This window comes from Corvus cornix, chromosome 13 (assembly GCF_000738735.6).
Source record: "Corvus cornix cornix isolate S_Up_H32 chromosome 13, ASM73873v5, whole genome shotgun sequence".
Lineage (NCBI taxonomy): Eukaryota > Metazoa > Chordata > Aves > Passeriformes > Corvidae > Corvus > Corvus cornix.
Genome location: NC_046343.1, coordinates 3,180,484 through 3,202,113, shown reverse-complemented (window position 1 = coordinate 3,202,113; position 21,630 = coordinate 3,180,484). Strand labels below are relative to the sequence as shown.

Genomic DNA, 21,630 nt, shown 5'->3' with positions numbered 1-21,630 from the left:
AGATCTGGGTGGGATCTGAGTTCCAGCATCTTCCTCCTTCCTTTGATCTCAGGAGACCTCTCTCAGGAGCTGCTGTGCAAAATGCCTGACATTTTTTAAATATAACTTTTATTTTACTGAATCCACAAAGACCTGGGATGAGGGAACGAACTGCCCCAGCTCCAAAGCTCCCTCTGGATTTATTTCCCCACCAAGATATCAGCTCTTCCACCCTCCCCAACACTTGGGCTCGGGTTAGAAAGTAAAACCAGGAAGGTGAACTTTTGTTCCTGCTGTAAATGGGCCTGTCCAGCTTCCAACAGCAAAGGTAAAAGGCTGCTCCATGATATTTTAATCTGGGCAGTCTATGGAGCAACCAATGGCTCTTAATTCTGTTTGTCCATGTGCCCTTTCCAGCATGTGCTTCTGTAAACATATTCAGAGCTCATAAAATGTTAATTAGGAATAAAATAAAATAAATAAGGCAATAATCTGAACCTTCCAGTCCCTTTTGGCCCAGAGGACGTGCTTGCTGTTAACTATTTCCAGGCCGTTCGCAAACAAGCGAAAATTTCCCAGAACAAGAGTTCTCATTCAAGGCTTCTTTTTTTACGATGCAATGAGAAAAAAGAAACACAGCCCAGTAAATCATATAATTAACACAAGCTTGGTGCTTGGCGCGTGAAATTAACCCAGGGAATAAACAAGTGGCTGGGTTAATCCCAGCGAAACTCCCGCCGTGCTCCCGGCAGCGCTGGATGTGCAGGCGCTGGAACGTGGCCTCTCCCATCCTGGGGCAGGGTGGTGTCCACTCTTCCCTCCCCAAAGGGATGGACACAGCTGAGCTGCAAATCCTGGGAGATTTTTGGGCCCTGCGTGGATGTCTTGGTGTGATCATGGCATCGGGTTGTGGAGAGACAAGCTGGAGGGGGACAAGGAGCAGGGGGAATTCATGGGTGAGTGCTGTGCAAAAATCTGCATGAGGGGACTTCTGTCCTGAGGGGTTTGTGGTGGGAATAGACCCAAAGGAGGAAGGAGAAGACAAAAGAGAATGAGGGAAGGATCACAGAACAGAATCAGAGAATTGTGGAATGGTCTGGGCTGGAAGGGACCTCAAAGTGCCACCCCCTGCCATGGGCAGGGACACCTTCCACTGTCCCAGGCTGCTCCAAGACCCAATGTCCAGCCTGGCCTTGGGCACTGCCAGGGATCCAGGGGCAGCCCCAGCTGCTCTGGGCACCCTGTGCCAGGGCCTCATCTCCCTCACAGGGAGAAATTTCTTCCCAATATCCTACCTAACCATGCCTTCTGACAGTAAACCCATTCCCCCTTGTCCTGTCACTCCATCCCTTGTAAAGAGTGTCCTTTGGAGAGCACCAAACCTTCCAAAAAGCCCATCCATGGTCACAGACACACACAGAGACCTCCCCAGCCAGCGAACATCAGCTGCTTCTGAACAAAAATTAAAAAGGCTTTGCACTTTACTGTCAGTAACACAGCGCTGCAAATGAGAATATAGAAGTTAACATCCATATTTAATAGGTATTTTATCAAGGTGCATTCCTGATTTTGGGGGAATTCAGGGTTGCAGTGAAGTGGAAAGCGATTTCTGAACAGCTGCAGGAATTAATGTAAATCAGGGATTTGCAGCTGGACAAGCTAGAATATTTGTGAATCAGCATTCAGGTTTCTGCCTGAATAGGACTGAAAATATATTGAGTTTGTGGCTTGTTTTTCAACCTGTTTGTACAGCAAGGGAAGGCTCACCTCCTACTGGCAATGTTTGGTCGAGGACTTCACTGGTTTTTAAACCCATCTGTAGAACACAATGGTCTTCTTGGGAGCTCTTGACCCATTTTTTGAGCTCAATCTAATGAAACTCATAAATGCTGAACCTGTTCCTGGTTTTCCAGAACTCATCCAGATGAAAATTTCAGTGCCCGCTGGAAGGATTTGAAACACCTCGAACAACCAACCAGGCTCCTAAACTTCAAATCCTCCCAATTAGACCAATATTTGAGCTGATACAGCAGAAATTTCCAGAGAAAACTGCTCTGAGGGATGCCTGTGGAGTTCTGTGTGACTGGAGCATCAGTGCCTGCTGCCAGCCTCAAGTAATGATGTAAAGTGCCTGCCCAACATAAAGATTTATCAAATGCTTGGACAGGCTGGGCTGGTGATGGCTCAGCTGAAGTTCAGTGGTTTGCTTTTAAAATAGACCCTGTTAGTCAGGCAAAAGGAGTGAGCAGTTGGTCTGTAATTTACCCCACATTAACTGGGTTCTAAAGAAAGACTTCTCCCTCAAACCAGGCTCCTGATGGACACCAATCATTAATCTCAGAAAAAGGCAAAACCAAGGAGTTTTCCAACCAAGGATTGTCTTCTCCTTTCCTGAGAATCACTTTCCATCTTCTGCAAGGGTGCAGCGAAATCTGAGCTTGGGTCAAACCACAGCAGCAGAAGCAGAGACGTGAAAGAACAGCACCGGGGAAAGTTTATTTTCTCATTACTCACCCTGTTCTTTCTGTGTGGACAAACTGCAGCACCAGCAAGTATTCACCAAAAGGCTTCTGAAGGATGACCAAATGTCTGTGATGAAACACAAATACAAAGTGGCTGTTAGAAATAAGGAAGAAAGAGAAGAGAAACCACACATATACACACATAAAATCCATTTCCTGAGTGAGTCAAGAAATTCAAGAAGCAAACTACCTTAATGTAGCTATTTATTTGTTCTCTGGTTCAGTTTCTAATACGAGGGATAAAAAAAAGTCTTTATAAAGTTCAAGATGGGTGAAGGGGAAAAGCTGGGATCTGAGCTGCATGAGTGCTATCATGTACAATAAGATCATTAAAACTCTTTGCAACCAGGTTCCCTCCCATTTTTAGTGCAAAATTTCAGGCGTTCAGAAAGAGAGAAATCCCACCAAGGGAGCAGCCATTCTGAGCAGTTTTCTGCATTGCTGTGGGGCTCAGTGTCCTCCTCAGCACATCCATCACCTTCCTTTGCATCCTTTTTTTGTTCCTTTTCCTCCTAAGCAGCCTGCTCACAGCTTATCTTCAACAGCCTTCTAAAAACAGAGCCCAGGGGATGTCACAGATCGAGGCAGCAGTCAGCACTTCATGCTCCACGGCCTCTTCAGGCTGGGCCTTCTCCAGGAAAACCCTGGTGGGGGCCAGAACCTTGGGTGTGCTCTGGGAAGTGTATCAGGTGCCACAGGAAAATGGGAAGAGCTTTGGAGAACAGGGAGGTGTCTGCAAAATGAGAAGTGGTCCCCACTCAGAGGCTGCAGAGCTACTCCACAGCACCCACTTGGGCAGCAGGTGAATGTCAGGCATCAGGAGCCATGAGGTGGCTTTTCTTTCCTTCCTAAATTTATATCAGGGAAGGCTGATTGGAAGGACTGACTGCAGTCAGGAAGAATTCAGTGGGGCTTAGTGAAAGCTGCTTTCATCAAGTCTGGCTCAGGCAGGGTGTCAAAGCTGAGCTGCAAAGTTATTCCGCTCCTAAACTCCACAGACAGCTTTTTTCTGGTGCATCCCAATCCTCCTGCACAGCCCTTTGGAATTCCACCCTGGTGCTTCCACACAGCTCTGCCTGCCCTTGGCCAGGCCAGGATTAAGGATCACAAAATGAGCAGGAACACGGGGATCCTTTGAGAACAAACAAGGCTTAAAAAACCCCCCAAACAGATAAAAAGAACACCAAGAAATTCCACTGTGCATGCGATGTAAATTGAGACAGATCTGAAAACAGTTTTCCAGCTCCTGAGATGCTTGTGGGTTTGTAAAACTCCAGCTCCTGGAGCCCTGTGATTATTTGAGAATTACAGCTGGCATTAAAAAAATAACAATAATTAAAGAAAAAAAAAATTCAAAGGGGTTTGAAGACGAGTTGTAATGCCCAAATAAAAAATATTCAGGATTCAGAGAGCAACAAAATGAATCCATACTGAGAATTTTGGAACACCCTTGATTTCCATTTTGGGGACTTCTGCCATTGTTTTTTGTCACATGGGACAGGTATCCCATGAATATTTTGCTTGTATAACTCCCTTTCTCCTCCCTAAATTCTCAGGCAGAGCAATTATTCCTGACATAGAGAAGGAATACAGTTGATTGAGATGTATGAATCCCAGCTTGTTTCTAAAAAGGGGGCAAGGCACGATATTGTACCTTTCAGAAGTACAGCCTGCACTTATTTATAAATTAGAACTAATTACAGGTAACCTGTCTTTGGCAGAAGTAAAAAGAAAAACCCAATTTTCCAACCTTGGCAGATGTTTCGGTGTCTTCCCATTATGATCTCAGTTGGCTTTATCAAGTGATACCACATTATAATTAGCTGAGGTAAATGCTACAATTCAAAGGAGGATGCCCAAGAGCAGGAGCTGGAGCTGCAGAAGCCTCAAGCAAAGAAGCTAATAAATGATCCTATTTCAATTAGGCAATTATGTGTGAAAGAGCTGAGAGAGCTGGACTGGAGACAACATTTCTTAATGGGTTGTTCAGCACTCAGGGCTCTTAAGCAAGATGCAACCCAGGAAAAATGAAAGCATTTTTTGTCCTAGGAAAAGAATTTTCGCTGTATTTGAAACGTGTTTTGAGTCCCCCTTCTCATAAACCACACCGAGTGTATCTGGGTCAACCATGAGAAAAGGTTGCTTCATCTATTCTTACATTTTTACCAAAAAGAAAAAGCTTTCCGAAACTTCTTTTTTTGGAGGCAAGGTCTACATATAAGAATAAACACCCATATTGCTTATTTTAATTGCCTCCTGGCTCAAGAATATTCAGCCTCCCTGACAAAACAGAGACATTTCTGAGGCTACTATAAAATCCCAAAATATGAAATCTTTACGCATTCCACACCACACCTCTGGCCTTTATAGGAACGACTTCTAAGCTTCAGGATTTTAAATGCTTCACGTAAGATCACTGTTATCATAAAACAAATCCAAACAGGCTCTTGGAGAACACTTAAGGGGCTAGAAACAACTCGTTTCTCCCATAAAATACCTGTACAAGTCCCATGTCCACCTGAATAATTGGAACTTGTGGATCCAGGCACAGGCTGGGAAAGCATCAAGAGGAGTGGACACTCCTTCCTGGCTTTTCAGCACGTCTTGGTTGATGTCTTGCATTGATAATATAAAAAATTGCTGAGCTGCCTCTGAAAATTTCAGTTATTTCAGTCCCCATGCAGATTTGATGCATCTCAGTTCTTGAGCTCCTCAGAATTATTGCTGCTGCCACTCTAATGATTATGGAAATATTAATTATGATGGGGATAGAAATGGTAATGAAAATAATGATGTGTACAGGACATGGTCTTCATGGGGGAGTTTCTCTTAGTGGCTACAGCCTTTTAAAGGAGACCCTTTGTTATTTTTATGTTCTTATTCCCATGGGCAGGAGTGTGTCCAGGGCAGGGAACGGAGCTGGGAAGGGGCTGGAGCCCCAGGAGCGGCTGAGGGAGCTGGAAAGGGGCTCAGCCTGGAGCAAAGGAGGCTCAGGGGGGACCTTGTGGCTCTGCACAAGTCCCTGACAGGAGGGGGCAGCCGGGGGGGTCGGGCTCTGCTGGCAGGGAACAGGGACAGGAGGAGAGGGAACGGCCTCAGGCTGGGCCAGGGGAGGCTCAGGGTGGACAGCAGCAGGAATTTCCCCATGGAAAGGGCGCTCAGGCCTTGGCAGGGGCTGCCCAGGGAGGTTTGGAGTGCCCATCCCTGGAGGTGCCCAAGGAAGGGCTGGAGGTGGCACTCAGAGCTCTGGGCTGGGGACAAGGTGGGGATGGGGCACAGCTTGGACTCAATAATCTTGGAAGTATTTTCCAACCCAAATGATTCTGTGATTTAAAACAAAGTTTATCTGGCCAAATAAATAATTTGCTCCTTTTCATCCAAAGGAAAAGCAGATGGGAACTGCTGAGCACCCTCAGCAAGCACAGCTGGGGCTGTTTGGCATCCCTGGCACAGCCCTTGGGTGTCCTGGTGCCTGGTGAAGGATGTTTGAGAAAAGCAGGAGGGCTGCTGAGCCTGGGCCAAGCCTGGCCCATTTGCACCTCATTTTTTCTGCCCAAGAAAGAAGAAGAACCCCCAGGTATCAGTTCAGGGCCCATTCCAGGAGCCCTGAACCCTCTGGAATCCTCACCTTCACTCTCCTGACAGTGTAAGCAGCAAGTCTGAGTTAAGTACCTAAAGAGAGATGGCAAAAATACTCCCCCTGCATCTCCTTTCAATGCCCCTGAGCCAAAACGTTCCCTGAGATTTAATCTAAACTGAAATAAAGCCTGGCTGTTTGATGCTATAAAACAAACGTGGCAGCTCTTTGACAAGACTAACAATAGGTCAGGCTTATTTGTAGAGAGGGAATGCTAACATTAGCTCGGGTCTGTAATAAACTGCTTTATAAACAGCTACTTTTCCAAACTGATTGCGTTTGAAATGCTGCACGTTCACTTGACCTCCGTCCTCCTTGGGGTTAAGTACATCCTTGGGCTAGAGTTTAACACAGCACTTTGGGAATGTAAAGACTTAGGGTGCCGTTGGCCTTTCTACCAGCCCCATAATCTGCTTACAAGCTCGTCCTGAACTTTGACCCTTTGGAAAAACGTTTGCTCCACTTCAGCAGGGACATTCCGGCTCTGTCCTGTGAGAGCCAGAGCGATGGGAGGACATGCTGACTTTGGGAATTTAAGGAAACAGAGAAGAGCAGCAAGGTTCTGCCTGGCTGCAGAAGCTCTGATTCCTCCAACTACATAGGAAATATTATCGGTGACCCACAAACCCCACAAAAGGAGGTCAGTGGTTCTGGTCCTGCAGGGCACAGAGGGCCAAGCTCAGTTCTCTGCTCTGATGGGAGCCAAGAGCTCACAATGCAGCCCAAGATAAGGCTGCATTTCCCAGCAGACAACACAGCACATCTGCCTCACCCCTGCCTTTCACACTGGCATCTCTCTTGTTCTCCACCTGCCTGTACCTGGTATTGCACAGGAAACACACCCCAGGTTTCCCTGCACTGCAGACAGAGGAATTTAGGTGGGCAAGGGAAAACTTCTCTCTGTTTATCTAACACAGCAGTGGTGGTGGTCATCTGTCCTCTCTCACACATCCACCCATCAGGACCAAGGGCTGGGACTGTGAGCAGCTCCATTTCGCAGGGGAATGGCTTTCACTGCTGGGCTGGTGATGGAAGGTCCTTCTGGATGCTCTCCTAGGACCTGGAGAAGGATAAAGAAGAATTTCTGAGAGGCTGGAGTTAGCATTTATTTTCCACAGGTTTTTTGTTGCCAGGGATTCCCACCCCGTTTTCTCAAGCAACGACTGCATTTCAACTTGTTACTTGTAATAGACATCCTGAGGTCCTGAAGTTGCCCAGACTGTATTCCCAACTCACACACACTTTTGTATCCAAATACCACCAGAATGACAAAACCCAGAGAGCATTCCTGAGACAGCTTTTGTGCCATGACTACAGGCTGTGCTCAAGAACGTCAGAAACCTGAGCACAGGGCCTGCTGCCTCCTCCATCTGAACTGCCTCCTGTGCAGAGCGTGTCATCTTCGCCACGAGTGATGTGATTGAAGAGAGAAGAGTGTAAAATAACTTTATAATCACCATTATTTATTTTTATTCCTGCATGGCTGGGGAGCACTTATCGTGGACACATATTCCACAGAAGGCCTTTGCCCACAAGGCTTTACAAGCTGAGTTGTCCCATTCCATTACTAAAATCCCTCTTGACCCCTGGGCTGAAGAATTTGATACAGATTCTTTTGGGAGATTAAAATTTGGAAAGCCACAGCCCTGTTGTTACAGCTGGAGTTAGCTACAGCTCTACTTCAGACCACTTTTGTTTTCCATAGCATTTGATTTCTCTCCCCTCCTTTCTCTCTATCACAGCCAGGGCAGAGCTCCCAGAGGGTAAACACTGCCTGGATGGAGCTCACTGGGGAAAGCAATGATCGAAACCCCAGATGATTTCCCCACAGAAAGGCCACAGCAATATTTTAACCACCAGCAAGTGCAGTTCTTATGGCACTTTTTCTCTGCATTGAGTTTGCATGGCGAGATTTTGGGATCACTTTGTCTTCCCCGTGAGGGCAATTGCTGAGCGAGCTCTCCCCGGTCTTATCTTGATTGTTTATTATATTTTCTCTCCCCTGCCCAGCTCAGGAGAGCAGTGACAGAGTGCTTTGGTGGACATTGGCATCCAGACAGGGTCAAGCACCACACTCCCACTTATTCCTAAATTAACAAATGTTATTTTTGACCCATCCTTTAGGAAAGCTCCACGTTACAACTGCCTCCCATGCAGCCTCTGTGTATAGAAACATATCTGTGATGGCGGTACTGGGAAATTCACACTGGGAGCACTGGGACCTCTGAAATGTCCAACCCAGCCTTCCTGACAGGTGAGTCCTTGCACGGATATTGATATGAAAGCCAAAAATATTTGAGATGGTCTGCATCAAAATCCCTCCAGTTCCATCTACCCTGCTCTAAGTCTGTGGACAATCTGCAACACTGTGGACAGGGGCAATATTCATGGAAGCTCCCAGACAGAATTCCATATTCTATGGTTGGAGGATAGACCTGTCCAGAAGACACAAAATTAGCATTTAAACCCAAGACAAAATCACTCCCACATGGCAAAAAATGGCTATTTCACCTATAAATTAGCTGCCAGCTCCATCAGATGTTTTGCATCCCTCTCTGCTAAGCGCATCTGACAAGACAATATATAAAATAAAATAGAATTAATGTATTCCATAAGCTGCCTGCACCTCCCTCTTTTACAGGAGATAGCCTCCAGGAGTTTGGGTGTGCCCAGGAAAAGCAAAGAGAGAAAAATCGTTCATTACTCCATATCAAAAGGGTGTAGGGAACCTTTTTTTTTTTTTGCTCAGGATGGCAGACATACATATAATGTACAATAATTCCTATGTATTCCTCTCCTATGGCAGAACAATTCCATCTCATTGGTATCACAAAAGGCAGCAGTGGTTCCATTCCAAGCCTCAGCCTCTCATTTATCTCATTTGGTGGCTAGTGAAGATAATTTCGAGGCAAAGTCGTGCTGGCCAAACTCAGCAGAGACAACTTTCCAGCAGGACCCAAAGGCTAAATATTTCCACTGATTTCCACAAGAAACAGCTCTTTATGAGGCCCAGACCATTCACTTTGCAAGAGCAATGGTGGAAACATTTTGAGTTGCTAAGGGTCTGTGCCAGAAGCCCGTGATGGACAGGTCCCAGCAGTGTCTATGGTCTGACTTGGCTTCCTTTGGCTGCCACCAGCCCATTTTCATTTGTCTTCATTTGGGTTTGGCTACAGTGCAAAATTCTACATCTTTTCCAAACCTCCTGCATCTCACAAAATAAGCAGACGTTTTCCTCAAATAGACTCTTGTACAAGGAGAAATGTCAGCATGGTTTTAGAAATGACCCATTAATGTCTTTTCAAGTAAAATCCTCACATTCTTTTCAATTACATTCCCAATCCATCTCATTTGTTCCTTGCAAACCTTTCTATGAGCTGCTGTTGAGTGAAGAATATCTGGGAAATACACCCTGAGAACCTTCTGTGGGTGCTTGAGTAGAGTTCATGCTCCACTGCAGTTTAATTTTGAGATTTCTTTTTCCATTTTCTGTCTACCACTGCTTGATCAGAAATAACTTTATTTTTCATCATGAACAACAACAGTCCGACATCAGAAACATACAGTAGATATAATACTGGTAGAATAATAGTGGAAATATATATTAACTATGATACTAGAAGTAAACCAAAGGAGAAATATTCTGGTCTACAAAATTTCAGCAATTCTGGGAACTGCACTTTTGTGAAAATCAAGATCTGGGAAATGTTATTTCACACTCACCAAGACAGGACTAGCAAGGAAATTTTGTGGTATGAACTGGTGAGAAATGCTTTCCTGGATCTCTAAAAGCATTGAAGAAGTCACACCAAAGCTACAGAAATCTCCACTCATAGTCCTTAGTGACTATTTTGTATTTTAAAGAGTGGGTAAATAATTCTGCCCAACCACTGTTGGTGCCACCATGAGCACTTGGCAGCATGTGAGGTCAGTTTTGCCTTTATTTGCAGCTGTTTTGGTGAAACACAAACCCCCATGAGAAGAATCTTTCCTTGCCAAAACTCAAATCACCCCACAGGGACCACACCACCCCACACCACACCATGTAAGATCCACCATCCCATTCCCAAGGCTGACTACAGGGCCGTGGTGTCTCCTGCCTGGTAAAAATCTAAATTACTTGGAATAAACAACTTGGAATATCTCAGACGTAGCTGCTCAGTTAATCTTCCCAGATTGTCAAACCACCCCGTGGCAGAACATCTTTGGCACCAAATTTGTCGAAGCGACAGGGCTTTGTTTCCAAGAGCCAGGAAGGAGAACATGTTAGCAACAACAAAAGGTGAAATATCAAAGGTTCTCTCAAGTTAGCAGCTTTAAAGCTTTCTCATAAAATCGTCCTGTGACCCTCCAGACAAAATGGTGATGTTTCAATCATGTCATTACCTGAGGCAGATTACAATTTTTTTTTAATTATTCTTCCCCTCTGCTTTCAAAAGGTTTGTTTTCAAGTGGGAGGAGAAGAGGCTGAACAGTGGGAAGGGCGTGTGCAGCTGTACCATGAAAAGTACATTTCAATACTCATAAATACACCCAAAAGCTTTCTAAACGTTGCAACATCCCAGACATCGAGCCGAGCATGAAAGAAGAACAACCCTAAATCAGATGAATCCCACAGTAAATCAGGTTCAGGAGAGAGGAGAGGGGAACAGACTCTGCTTTAGTCAAGTGCTGGGAGTCAAAAGCAGGGAGTGGGGTGGGAACCAGTTTTCCTGTTCCATGCTGGCAGGAAGATGTCCCTGGAGGGGCCTGCTGGCTTTCGCCCTGGGTGGGAAGGGGAGACACATCCAAACCCTCCCGTCTGAGCCTCATTTTCTCCCATTTGTGGTAAAGCTAATTCCTAATAGCAAGAATTATTCCTGGTCAGGCAGGCTGTCCATTTCCATAGAAGTTTTGGGTTCAGGAAACTGGCAGTTTCTCATGAAAAGCATCCCTAAAATCCCCAAGCCAATAAACCTCCAACATCAGTCAGGAAACGTTTCTTTTTCTTCTCTCTCTGGCATTGTGATCTCCAGCAAGTTCATTTAATTGTCCTTGGGTTTCCCCAGTGATAAAAAACAAGTAATAACAACAACAACATTCACTTACTTCTTTGAGATCCTGGAGAAAATTTACTCTGCAAACTAACACAATTTTCCTGACATTTTCTGCTATTAAGGTTGGGTTTTTCCTTGGAGAAAGGTTAACTGGGGCTGCAAGCACAAGCTCTGACCCAAACTTGGCAGAACCTTGCCCAGGCTGCATCATAGCCCCAGGCTGCACCAGGAGAGGGTCAGGTTGGACATCAGGAGGAATTTCTTCATGGAAAGAGGTGTTAAACATTGGAAGGGGCTGCCCAGGAGTCTGGGGGAATCTGGAGGTGTCCAAGGAAGGGCTGGAGGTGGCACTCAGTGCTCTGGGCTGGGTGACAAGGTGGGGATTGGCCACAGGTTGGATTTGATGGGCTTGGAGGTGTTTTCCAAGCTTGGGGATTCTGGGAGCATTATTTGCTGATTAATAAAGCCTTGCCCTCATCCCAGGGCACTGCTGGGGGCTGACAGATGCCCAGCATGGAGCAAGGAGCACAGATTCCCTTCAGAGTTTCTTGCAGTTCTTCTGCCCCCAAAATGAGGTGTTCACAAAACCTCTCAGTGGGGGGAGAGTGGGGGCTTTGTCATATCAGGTAATTCTTTTTAAAAAGAGCAGAGTGCCCTTTTTGTTAACATGGCAACACCATCTTTAAACCCTCACCCACGTGAGTGATGCTGCTGGTCTGCATCACCCCCCAGCTGGAAGTGCCACCGAGGCTGGGCTGTGCTCACTGCAGGGACAGCACGAGGTATTATCTACCAGGAGCACACAGCCACGAGATTTAATAGCTCCCAGCTGTTCTCTGAGGGGCAGAAATTACTTTATTCCCAGTTTATTGAAGTATAACAGAGGCCTAAATCCTCAGAGGTATTAGGAGTTAAGGCAGGTTGAACTCGGCTGCAGTCGGGCACGCACACACTGGATGAGCCAAGCATCACACAGGCACTCAGAGGAGCAGCAGAAAACCAAATTTTGGCCCTGATTTTGCCTCTCTTGAGCATTTCTTCTGCTTAGGTGGTGCTTGGTCCTGGGCTTAGGGCTAGGAAGCTCCTGAGCCAGCATTCCAGAGGGAAATGCATTTAGATTTCTGCACAGAGTATAGAGGAGCAAGGAGGAAATTCCTCTTTCCATCACATTTTGAGTTACCCCTTGGAAGTGTCCTTGGTTTGGGTTATCACAGCACTGGGGAGATGCAGAAGAGCTGGAAGAAGAATGGGGAGGAAAAACATCACAGCAAAGAGCTGAGGGGCTGATTCCTGGGCAAGAAGGGTGAGAAGTGAAGGCAAAGGTTCCAAGGAGGTGCAGTCCTGTGCCCCTGACCATGTCCTGTGCCCAGAGATGGACCTGGGCACTGATCATCAGACAGGGTGGCTTTGTTTGCCAAAATTTGAACAACAGATTAATGAAAACCCAGGGAATTATCTGGGGGAATACAAAGAAATCCACATTTGGCTCTGAAGCCTCAGAGGAGCATTGAGTGTTTGCGACTCTGAAATGCCCTCAGGATTCAGAGGACCTCTCGTGCCAGAGGGGAGAAAGGAGTTTGATGTAAAGTGGCTTGTCCATCTTTATCTCCTGACAGTCTGCATCGTGCCCTTCTCAATCCAGGAATGAAAGAAGGAGACAGGATCCCAGGAAACCTCTTCTCAGGATGGTTATGTTTGAAGTTCAATGGGACTTCTTTTTTCTTTTTTTTTTCCTTTTCTTTTTTCTTCTCCCTCTTGGCTTGTGACTTTTTCATGTTGAACTAAGGGGGTCTAATGAATGGAAAACTGAAATTGGAGGATTTTCATTATTTAAGGAAATTAACCTCATTTAAAGGAAATGAGTGTTCAGAGGCAGAAAGGAAAGTCATAATTTAAATTATATCAGAAGCTGGTTTTCCTTATGTAACATATTATTAAACAGTGGGGAAAAGCTTTCACTAGGCAGCCTCAGGGAGCACTCAGCAACTATAAAGAGGGTTCACATGCATGGCTCTAATATGTTAATAAATTATGCTAATTACAAGCAAGGGATTAGAGAAGGGGAAATCAAATAATGGTGCAGTAACTAACTGGGCCTCTTTCAACTTAATTTGCAACATTGCCTGTCTGGACTCCTCGTGGAGTTATGGGGTTTGTTTGCTCCTTTCAAAGACTCTGAACCCCTCTTTTGTCTGTGGGAAGAGTGCTGGTGTCACCCTGCAGAGATAGGGGGTGAAAAAATGAAGTGTGAGAGGAGCAAAAGCGAGAATGGGCCCTGTCCCTGAGGAGATTCCAGGCACTGGGAAGAGCCAGCACAAATCCCGCTGCTTTTGCACGGTGCCAGCCTGGAAAACTGGGTGAAAAACGCTGGTAAAAAGAATGGACTGGATCAGGTTCCTGCCTTCCAGGACCTTTCCGAGCTCCTGGAGCTTCTCCGAGCTGCTGGAGGGGAGTGTGTGCCCTCAGCTGCCAGCCCTGTCCTGGTAACATTTTTCCCTTTGCTTCATAGGAAGAAATTCCCACATTTCACTTGAATTCCCACATTTCACTTCCCCAAGAAGCAACACCTCTTTTCTCATTTGGAATTGGAGCCATTCCTTGCCTGGGGGCTCCTTTATCTCATTGGGAGAAACATTTTGAGTGACTTCTCAGTGGGTTTTGGATCACTGCTGTCAATTTTTTGATGGACACCTTCCCCTGCTGCTGGAGTTTTCCCCCTTTTTTTATCCTTCATATGAGGACCTCAAGTGGTTTGACAACTCTGTTCACCTTTTCCTTCATGATTTGCTGAAATTTATGATGGGAAGAATTGGAGCAAATTAGAACAAGTAAAAGTAATGTAAAAATGTGTTTTATTTGTAGCTTTGCAGTTAGTCGAGGGTGCAGAATCCCATTGTCCATCACATTCTGGCTACAGCTGGACGTCCTTCAGAGAAGGGTGGAGGTCAGAGGGACAAAGAGCTGAGTCTGCTGGGGAAGGATAACATTGGTACAGAGATGGGCAAAGCTCTGTCTCTGCAGTGAGCAAAGTGCTCCCCAACAGCCCAGATCTAACTGGGAAGAGCTAATGGAAATAGACACGAATGAACATTCACAAGCCCCAATTATCTCATTAAAAAATACAGAGAGTTGAAAAAAATGGACCTAACCCGACTGTGTTTACTGCCTCTAATAATACACTGCCTTCTACCCTTAGGAAAAGGACAAGTATTCATTTTCATAAATTCCTTTTTAATGGTTTTTTCCTTCTTTTTCTCCTTTATTTCTTTTTTTTTTTTTCACTCGCTTTTTCTCTTCTTCTCTCTCTTTTTCCCCTCCATCAGCAAGGGGGGTGGTGAAAGAAAACAGAGACAAGCCAGATGCCTTTCAGTGCTTTGATCAGTTCCTCTGCAGACAGCCAGGCTGCCTCCTAGCACCTCTTTAACTACAGCTTGCCAGTAAGAAAATGAGCTGTTTTAACTCTGCAATTACAGTGCCTGCTGAATGCCTGTCATCACAGCAATAGGAACCTGATCTGAACTGTATATCCACTGGAGAGAGAATTACAGCAACCAGGGCAGAAAGTTAAATACCCCCTGTGGCGCTGAGACTCATATAAACGAAAAAAGTCCCCATCCCAGGCCTTCTCTGCTGGTGTAAATACATAAAACACTGACAGTCCCACTCAGAGCTGCTCAGGAGAGGCAGAGAAGTGGGAGCTTTAGGGTGATGCCATCCTGTTTTTCACAGATGTTCTTGGGAATGGTGACTATGGATGCCTGAAAGAGGCTGGTGAAGGTAGGAAAGGCATAAACGGGGTAAAAAAGAAGTATAATAAGGAAAGATGTGTGCAGTGGGTGCTACTCTATTCGTGGCACAAGCAGAAATGCATCTGTGGAGCCGAGTCAGGAGGCAATTTGCCTTTCAACACCATCTCTGCCTTGCTCTGCTATCAGCACACAAACGTGGCTGGGTGGGTGCAATGGGCCCTGTCCCTGTTCCGAGGGTGAGGCGTGAAAATTTGGGTGACTCCACAAATATGTGGCCATTCGGGGGAATAGGGCTGGGATTTCCTCCTCCCTGGAGGCTCAGCTTTAATCACCACATCGGCCTCCCCCGAGGCACCCAGCGACTTGTTTGAACCCCTGAGAATATTGTATAATCCTATTGTGTGCATTCATTTTTGAGCCACCCTCTGCTGAATTATCCAAATCCAAAAAAAACCACCACCCATTTGCATTCATGGGCATTTAATGTGCTGGCATTTCTTTGGGAAATATGCAAACCAATTGAAATCTGGGGCTGATTCAATGCATATTCAATCGGGCAGCCCTGAACCAGGCCTTTGCAAGATTGAATTTTTGCAGCTTGCTTCATTTGCAGCTTGTTTCATTTACCTGGAAAATAAGTGGGTAGCAGGCACTTCTTCAAGGCTTCTTCCATCACAACAAATGATCTGCCCATCAAGAGAATCTGAGGTTAGAATTATACAGCTTTAACTTACTTGAATATGTGGGAAAAGATGGATTATAAGCAGACAACTCAAGCCAGAACATTATTAATTGGTTAATGGCTGTTTTATAGAAGAATTTTCCCATGGATCATGGCCTGTTAGAGGAATAAAATTAGATAACTACTCCTCTAGTGCACAGGATAAAGGCCTAAGAATTCAATCGTACAGGCTTTGTTTGTAATTCTTTCAACATGTATTTTTATTGGGGTGATTTTAATACCTGCATGCTCAGCTTTCTATCCTGAGACATGTATTCCCGCCCTCGGTTATCTCGGGGCTGAGTTAGGAGCACTAATTGCTTCCTGTTATGTTTACAAACATCAGGCCAATGATTTCACACCGAGGGGCAGCGCACAAGTGCCTTGCTCAGCTCCTGGCCACTGCCAGGGGTGGCTTTGAACCACCCTCCGAGGGGCCCTGAGATACAACAGGACTTTGGAGAGAGCTGCTTGGGGAGCTCTGTTTTATTTGCTCTGGGTGAAGCAGAAATCCCTTCATTAGGCCCTACAGTCCAAGGGAGCTCGAGGAATGGTCAGTGCCAGCCCGTGGGCTCCCAGCAGGGTGAACACATCCCTGGCACTCGCTCTGGAGCCCCTCTGATTCCCCAGGACAGAGCTCAGGGTGCAGATCCTTCCTAGAACAACCTTTGGGCACTGCTGTGCCCACCTGCAGTGAGAAGAACTCCTAAGCAATCTGGGTGTTTGCTGATTCCTTGTCCCGGCTCTCTCAGCACAGCTGGCTCCATGGAAACCTCCACGCTCAGCCCCAGTTCCCAAGGGGTGGCACTGAGGGTACTTAATCCCATCCCTGGCTCAATTCAGACCTTCGGCTACATAAAATCGCTCTGGTTTCACCCTGTGCTGACCTGAGCCAGCCCAGGAGCAGTGCAAAGCCACTTTTTTCACAGTTTCACCCCTATCTCAGGCTGCTCTTTGGCCTGAGCCCCACGCAGAGCCCCTCTGATGTGGGGCTGTGGGTTGGGTACATCCAGCACGTGTTGCATTGCTCGATGCTCTGATCCAGAGGGATGAGCGGCTTTTCCGAGCTGTTCCCGGGTGTCAGGATCTCTCTCCTCATTTACCTGCGAATATCCACAGCACTGAGGTGTGCTGAGGAGAACAAGCCCAAGCCAAGGCGGCAGCTCTTGCTGCAGACTCAAGCTCCCTCTGCTGAGGAGAACCAGAATTTAATCAGCAGCGGTTGAGTCGGATGTGACTCGTTTCGGTGTCAGATTAAGGGACAACGTAAAACCCTCAATGATCTTCACGGCACAGGAGGGAGGGATCCCCTTGTAAAAATGCACTTCAGTTCAATGTCTCCACACCCTCGCAGTCTGGCTGCTGTGGGGTGTGGGGTTTGGGGCTGTTAGTGTAGAACACCACGAGTCCTTTTCTGCCTAATTCTAATGACAAGGGACTGTGCTCATCATCTGCAAAATCACCTATTCAAGAGGACAAGTGGCAAGTCACACACGGATTGCTATCATATGGGATAATGCACAGCCTAAATATTTACAAGGCTCTGCTCTCTTTCAAGAAACCACATGTATTTACAGATGTCACTGAAGGCAAAGTTCAGCCAATAATATCTCATCCTTATATTAGACAGTTAAAATGCTATGGCTGAAGCTGTTTCCTTGCTGAGTTAACGTGTCCTGATGTACTTATCCTGCATATTTCATCTGCTGTGGGGATGTAGAAAAGTGATGCAGAGATTTATTCTTCCAATAGCTGCGGGTTATTGTGGACATCTCAGGCAGAATCCATTTGTCCTGTCATGAATATCTGAGAGTGAGACATTAAAGCTGAACTATTCTCCCTTTGCAGAGGGAGATCTCCACAAAAGAAACTCTGTTTAATATTGCAAAAATGCCCTTTCTTTTTTTATGATTAAGAGGGTATAGAAGCAGACACTATTGATCAGGCAGTTTAAATATTAGCCTGCTTGGGAATTTGTAATAGGTCAGAGCAGCTGCTTATGTTATATGACGTTCTTATCTGACAGCCAGGGTTTTCCTAAGAAAGGAATATCAAAGATATCTATAAAGGCACTGGAGATACTCCTGACTCTTCTGTAATTTTCAGCACCCTTTGTCTAATTATTTATGATATTTGACTTCTGGGTGTAGTTTCTTCAGAGGAATCAGAGCTCCGAAAAGATCGAACCTGAAAACAGATGTTTGCATGTCTGTTTTCGTTCCGTGCTGGTTTTTGCTGAATAATGGATTAGAAAATAGGAAATGTCATTTCTTTGATTGTACTTCAAGTGTAGCCAGGATGGTTTGGATGGCGGCAACAAGGCTCTGAGAATCTGACAGTGTTTCCATGATTGTAACCATTAGAGTAATTCTATTTTTCTGATTGCTGGCTGCTTTTTCTGTATAATTTGCACTTTGCAGCTTCAAGGCATGATTTCCCCTGCCTGCATGATATGTGAAAATGAAGGAGCATCTCCATTGCCAGGGGGACAAGTGAGTGTGCTCTGGGTGTGAATGGAAAGAGAAACACCTCTCAGAAATAACTCAGCAGAGAAGAAAATGCTCCATGCATGGACTCCAAATCCACAATTTGTACCTCTCTTTCAGCATCAAGTTGTCTTTTGCACTCCCGATTTGGTTTGAAAATAAATAAACTTTCCAAATTAACTTGGAGTGTAAGATGTAGCAAGATATTTCCATTGATTTGCAAAGGGCTGGCATTTGATCTAAATTCCCCCAAACTCAGCTGCTGCTGTCTCGTGGCACATAACCTGTTCTGAATCCAGTCCCTGTGCATGACAGATTAATTTTTTTTCTAGCAGGGGTGCCTGTGGGGAAACCCAAATCATGTGCTCAAGAAGGAGAAGCCTTAAAAGCACCTACCTGCTGTTGGCCTAGTTCTTAACTCCATGAGTCTTTCTCCTTTCTTAAGAGCATCAAAAGCCTCTGGATGTAATTAAACCCTGTGTTTCAGTTATGTTCATCCAGTACCACATCACAAACAATATGAAGGGATTAAGGAATCACAGAGCAACAATAAATCCACCCTTGTTCAGCAAGGAGTTTACCAGATGGGGCAACTTTCCTTGCAGTGTTGTACAAATTGCTCTGATTGAGTAGAAAAACCGCAGGTGTCTCTGTGTGGGGGCCACGGAAAATTGAATTAGGTTAAAAGGATCAGATGAACATTTTATTTTCCCTTGGATCTACCAGGTCCATGTCATTTTTTGTGTGAGGCAATCATAGATAGATCAGTGGCGAGAAAAAACAGGAATTTTGACTAAACATAGGCCAGTGAGGCTTTTCTTTTGGATCTTGAGTAATTTAACTGTATTCAAGACCACCAAAATTGTGAGCATCCAAAGGGACAAAGATCATTTACTTCAGTTTTACTTTGAGAGAGGAGGTTAAAGAGTAACTCAAATCTTTACAGAAAGCAGAGATACACAGGAAACATTTCTGGGCCTCTGTGACCAAATCATTTTGTAGCTGTTCACAGCTGAAGCCCAATAAATCCAACTAAGAAATGGGCCAAAATCTCCAGTGATACCCTTTTCTAGAGGTGTGAAGGTCTAAAGCCAGGAGAGGGTATTTCTGAAAGGTAGGAATGCTCTTTCTAGTCCAGTTCCATAGTCTGGGCCAGACAGAGGCTCCTCAGGGTGCAATCCTCCACTTTATATTGAGCCAGCCCAAGAATTCAGATGAGAAAACCAAGAAAGTCCCTTCTCACCTCAAAAACTGTGTATTTATTATTCATTTCAGTTAATTCCTTTAGTTGTGGGTGCAAGGTTGTACAAAAGTCTCATAAAGTGAGAGATAACTTTGCTTCAGGCCACCCCTGGGTTTGGGGTGTCCCATGCTGGGTTACAGATGACAAGCAGAGCTCACTTCAGCTGGGAAGTCAAAAAAGCTGAGAAAAGTGGTTTGGATTTCTGGAAAAATGGAGATTCCCTGAGCCTGGAATGTGGAGATGGGCCTGTCAATATTGAATTCTTTTTGGACTCGTCAGGGTTGGGTGAGAAAGGCCAGCCCAGAGGATGTGTGGTGTCTCCTGTGCTCCCAGCATCCCTCACCAGCAGTGAACAGCCAGGGAGGGCTCCAAGGTCCTGTGTGGTGCAACTTTAGAGGCTTCAACACCAACCTGCTGAGAGAGAAACCGTGGGCTGGGATTGACAGCATGGTTTGAAATCAAACCCCTTTGGGACACCACAGTCTTGTGACATTTAATATAATAAGGTTTCACTTTGCTCACTGCCTCGCTTTCACCTTGAACAACTCTCGCTCCCCTGCCCCCAAATGGAGCTGATACAGAATAATTTAAAGATGGTGTTTGCTGGGAGAATGCTTTATTGGGTCTCATTCAGAAAAAGTGGGTTTGCTCTGCAAGGTACCACCAATAGTTCTGTGAAAGGATCTCAAATCTCACATGCCATTATTCCCCTGGTGTATCTCACCCTCTCCTCCTACATCTGCTTCCCTTTGCTGTGACTTTCTGAGCTGTTTTGCACAGCATTTCTCTCTGCCCATGCACTTTGCAGCTCTCTTGCAAACCACACTGCTCTTTTGGCTGTCAGCAGCTGAATTCATCAGCTGGCAGAGCAGAAGGGCCCGGCAAACCTGGGAGATCTCCTTGTCCAGCTGCTGCCGAACATTTGTCAAAGGACTCAGAGTTGGGGGGCATCACCCTTGGCTGATCCAGGGCATCTCCCCAGACTCAGAAACAAATTCACACAGATCATGATCAAGCTGCCTCCTAATGTTTCCTTGGATAAATGAAGTAATTCCCTTTAATCACATACTCCGAAGTGCTTTCATTTTATCGATCATTTCCTTCCCAGCAACTTTGCAATGGGTCTGTTTTCTTCTAGAAATAGGGTCTGTTTTGGTCCATAATCTGTGAAGGTTTCCTCCAAAGGAACCCCCACCACACAGTGGTCAGAAGTCTCCAATGGACAGGCCGTTCCCTGGGGTTTTGCCACAATGCAGGGGAGGAGCAAAGAAAAAGAGCTGAGGACACTGAATGGACATCAGAAAAAGGTGCAGCAGCAACAAGGGAGAGGACAAGGATCATTGTGGAGAAGCACTCAGTGGTTTGTGTTCTTCTTTTACAGGGTTTTCATGTGTGTCTTGCTTTTATCACTAAACTGGGCCATCACAATGTCCTTTCTTTCACCTGGCCCCCAAAACTGTTGCCCAGTGTTGTGGCTAAAGGGATAATATTGAATATCCAAAGGGATAATATTAAAAAAGGACTTGACACATCATCAGCACTGGTTAATGTCTTATTTTTCTTGGCACTGGGCCTATGTGTGGATTTGCATCTGGATCAGCCTCTGTGTGAGCTGTTAGTCCTGCAGGCCCCGGGGAGCCATGGCCTGGATCATCCTGCCCAGGGAGGTGCTGGTCTCTGAGCTGGATTAGTGCCTGACTCCCTCTGATTGCTCCAGTGAGTCAGGGTCACCCTTGGCTTGGCCCTGGGTCCGAGGGCCGGGCCTTGGTCTTGCTTGAGCCTTGCCTGCTCCTTGTTTGCCACATGGCACTTGTAGGGTTCCTGAGCATCACTCTGGTTTCCAGTCTCCTCATTCTCCTCCCTTTTTGACTGGAAAAGTCTTTGCCTCCCATTCCTGATCTTTGTTTCCCCCATCACTCTGTCTTCCTCCTCCAGGCTGACCCCAGGCTTAGCTCTGACCACTGACCACAGGTCTCCAGCCTCCCTGAAGGTCCCATAATAAGAAAGGAGAAGGAACTGCACTAAGATTTCTCCACCAATGAGTAAAGTCTTCTGAAAATATTCCTCTCACAGGATGTGTGAACATCTCTTTTTCTCCAGATGGTGCTTCCCACAGGACTGGATACCAAATCACAGCCTCAATGTCCCTGGGAGTTTTCTTTCAGACCATTCTAAAAGGAAAGAACAAGCAGAAATATATGCCTGGATAATATGCAAAATAATCTCTGAAGACAAGGATAAGATAAGGGTCGGAAAG

General features: G+C 45.7%; 1 long non-coding RNA gene across 1 annotated transcript; it reads left to right on the top strand.

The window, feature by feature from the left end:
* The first annotated feature begins 738 nt into the window (after window positions 1-738).
* On the top strand, window positions 739-19,696 carry LOC109144599. The gene is made up of 3 exons (XR_002045464.3): window positions 739-935; window positions 8,263-8,392; window positions 18,065-19,696. It is a non-coding gene; the product is annotated as an uncharacterized LOC109144599 (long non-coding RNA).
* The last annotated feature ends 1,934 nt before the right edge of the window (window positions 19,697-21,630 follow it).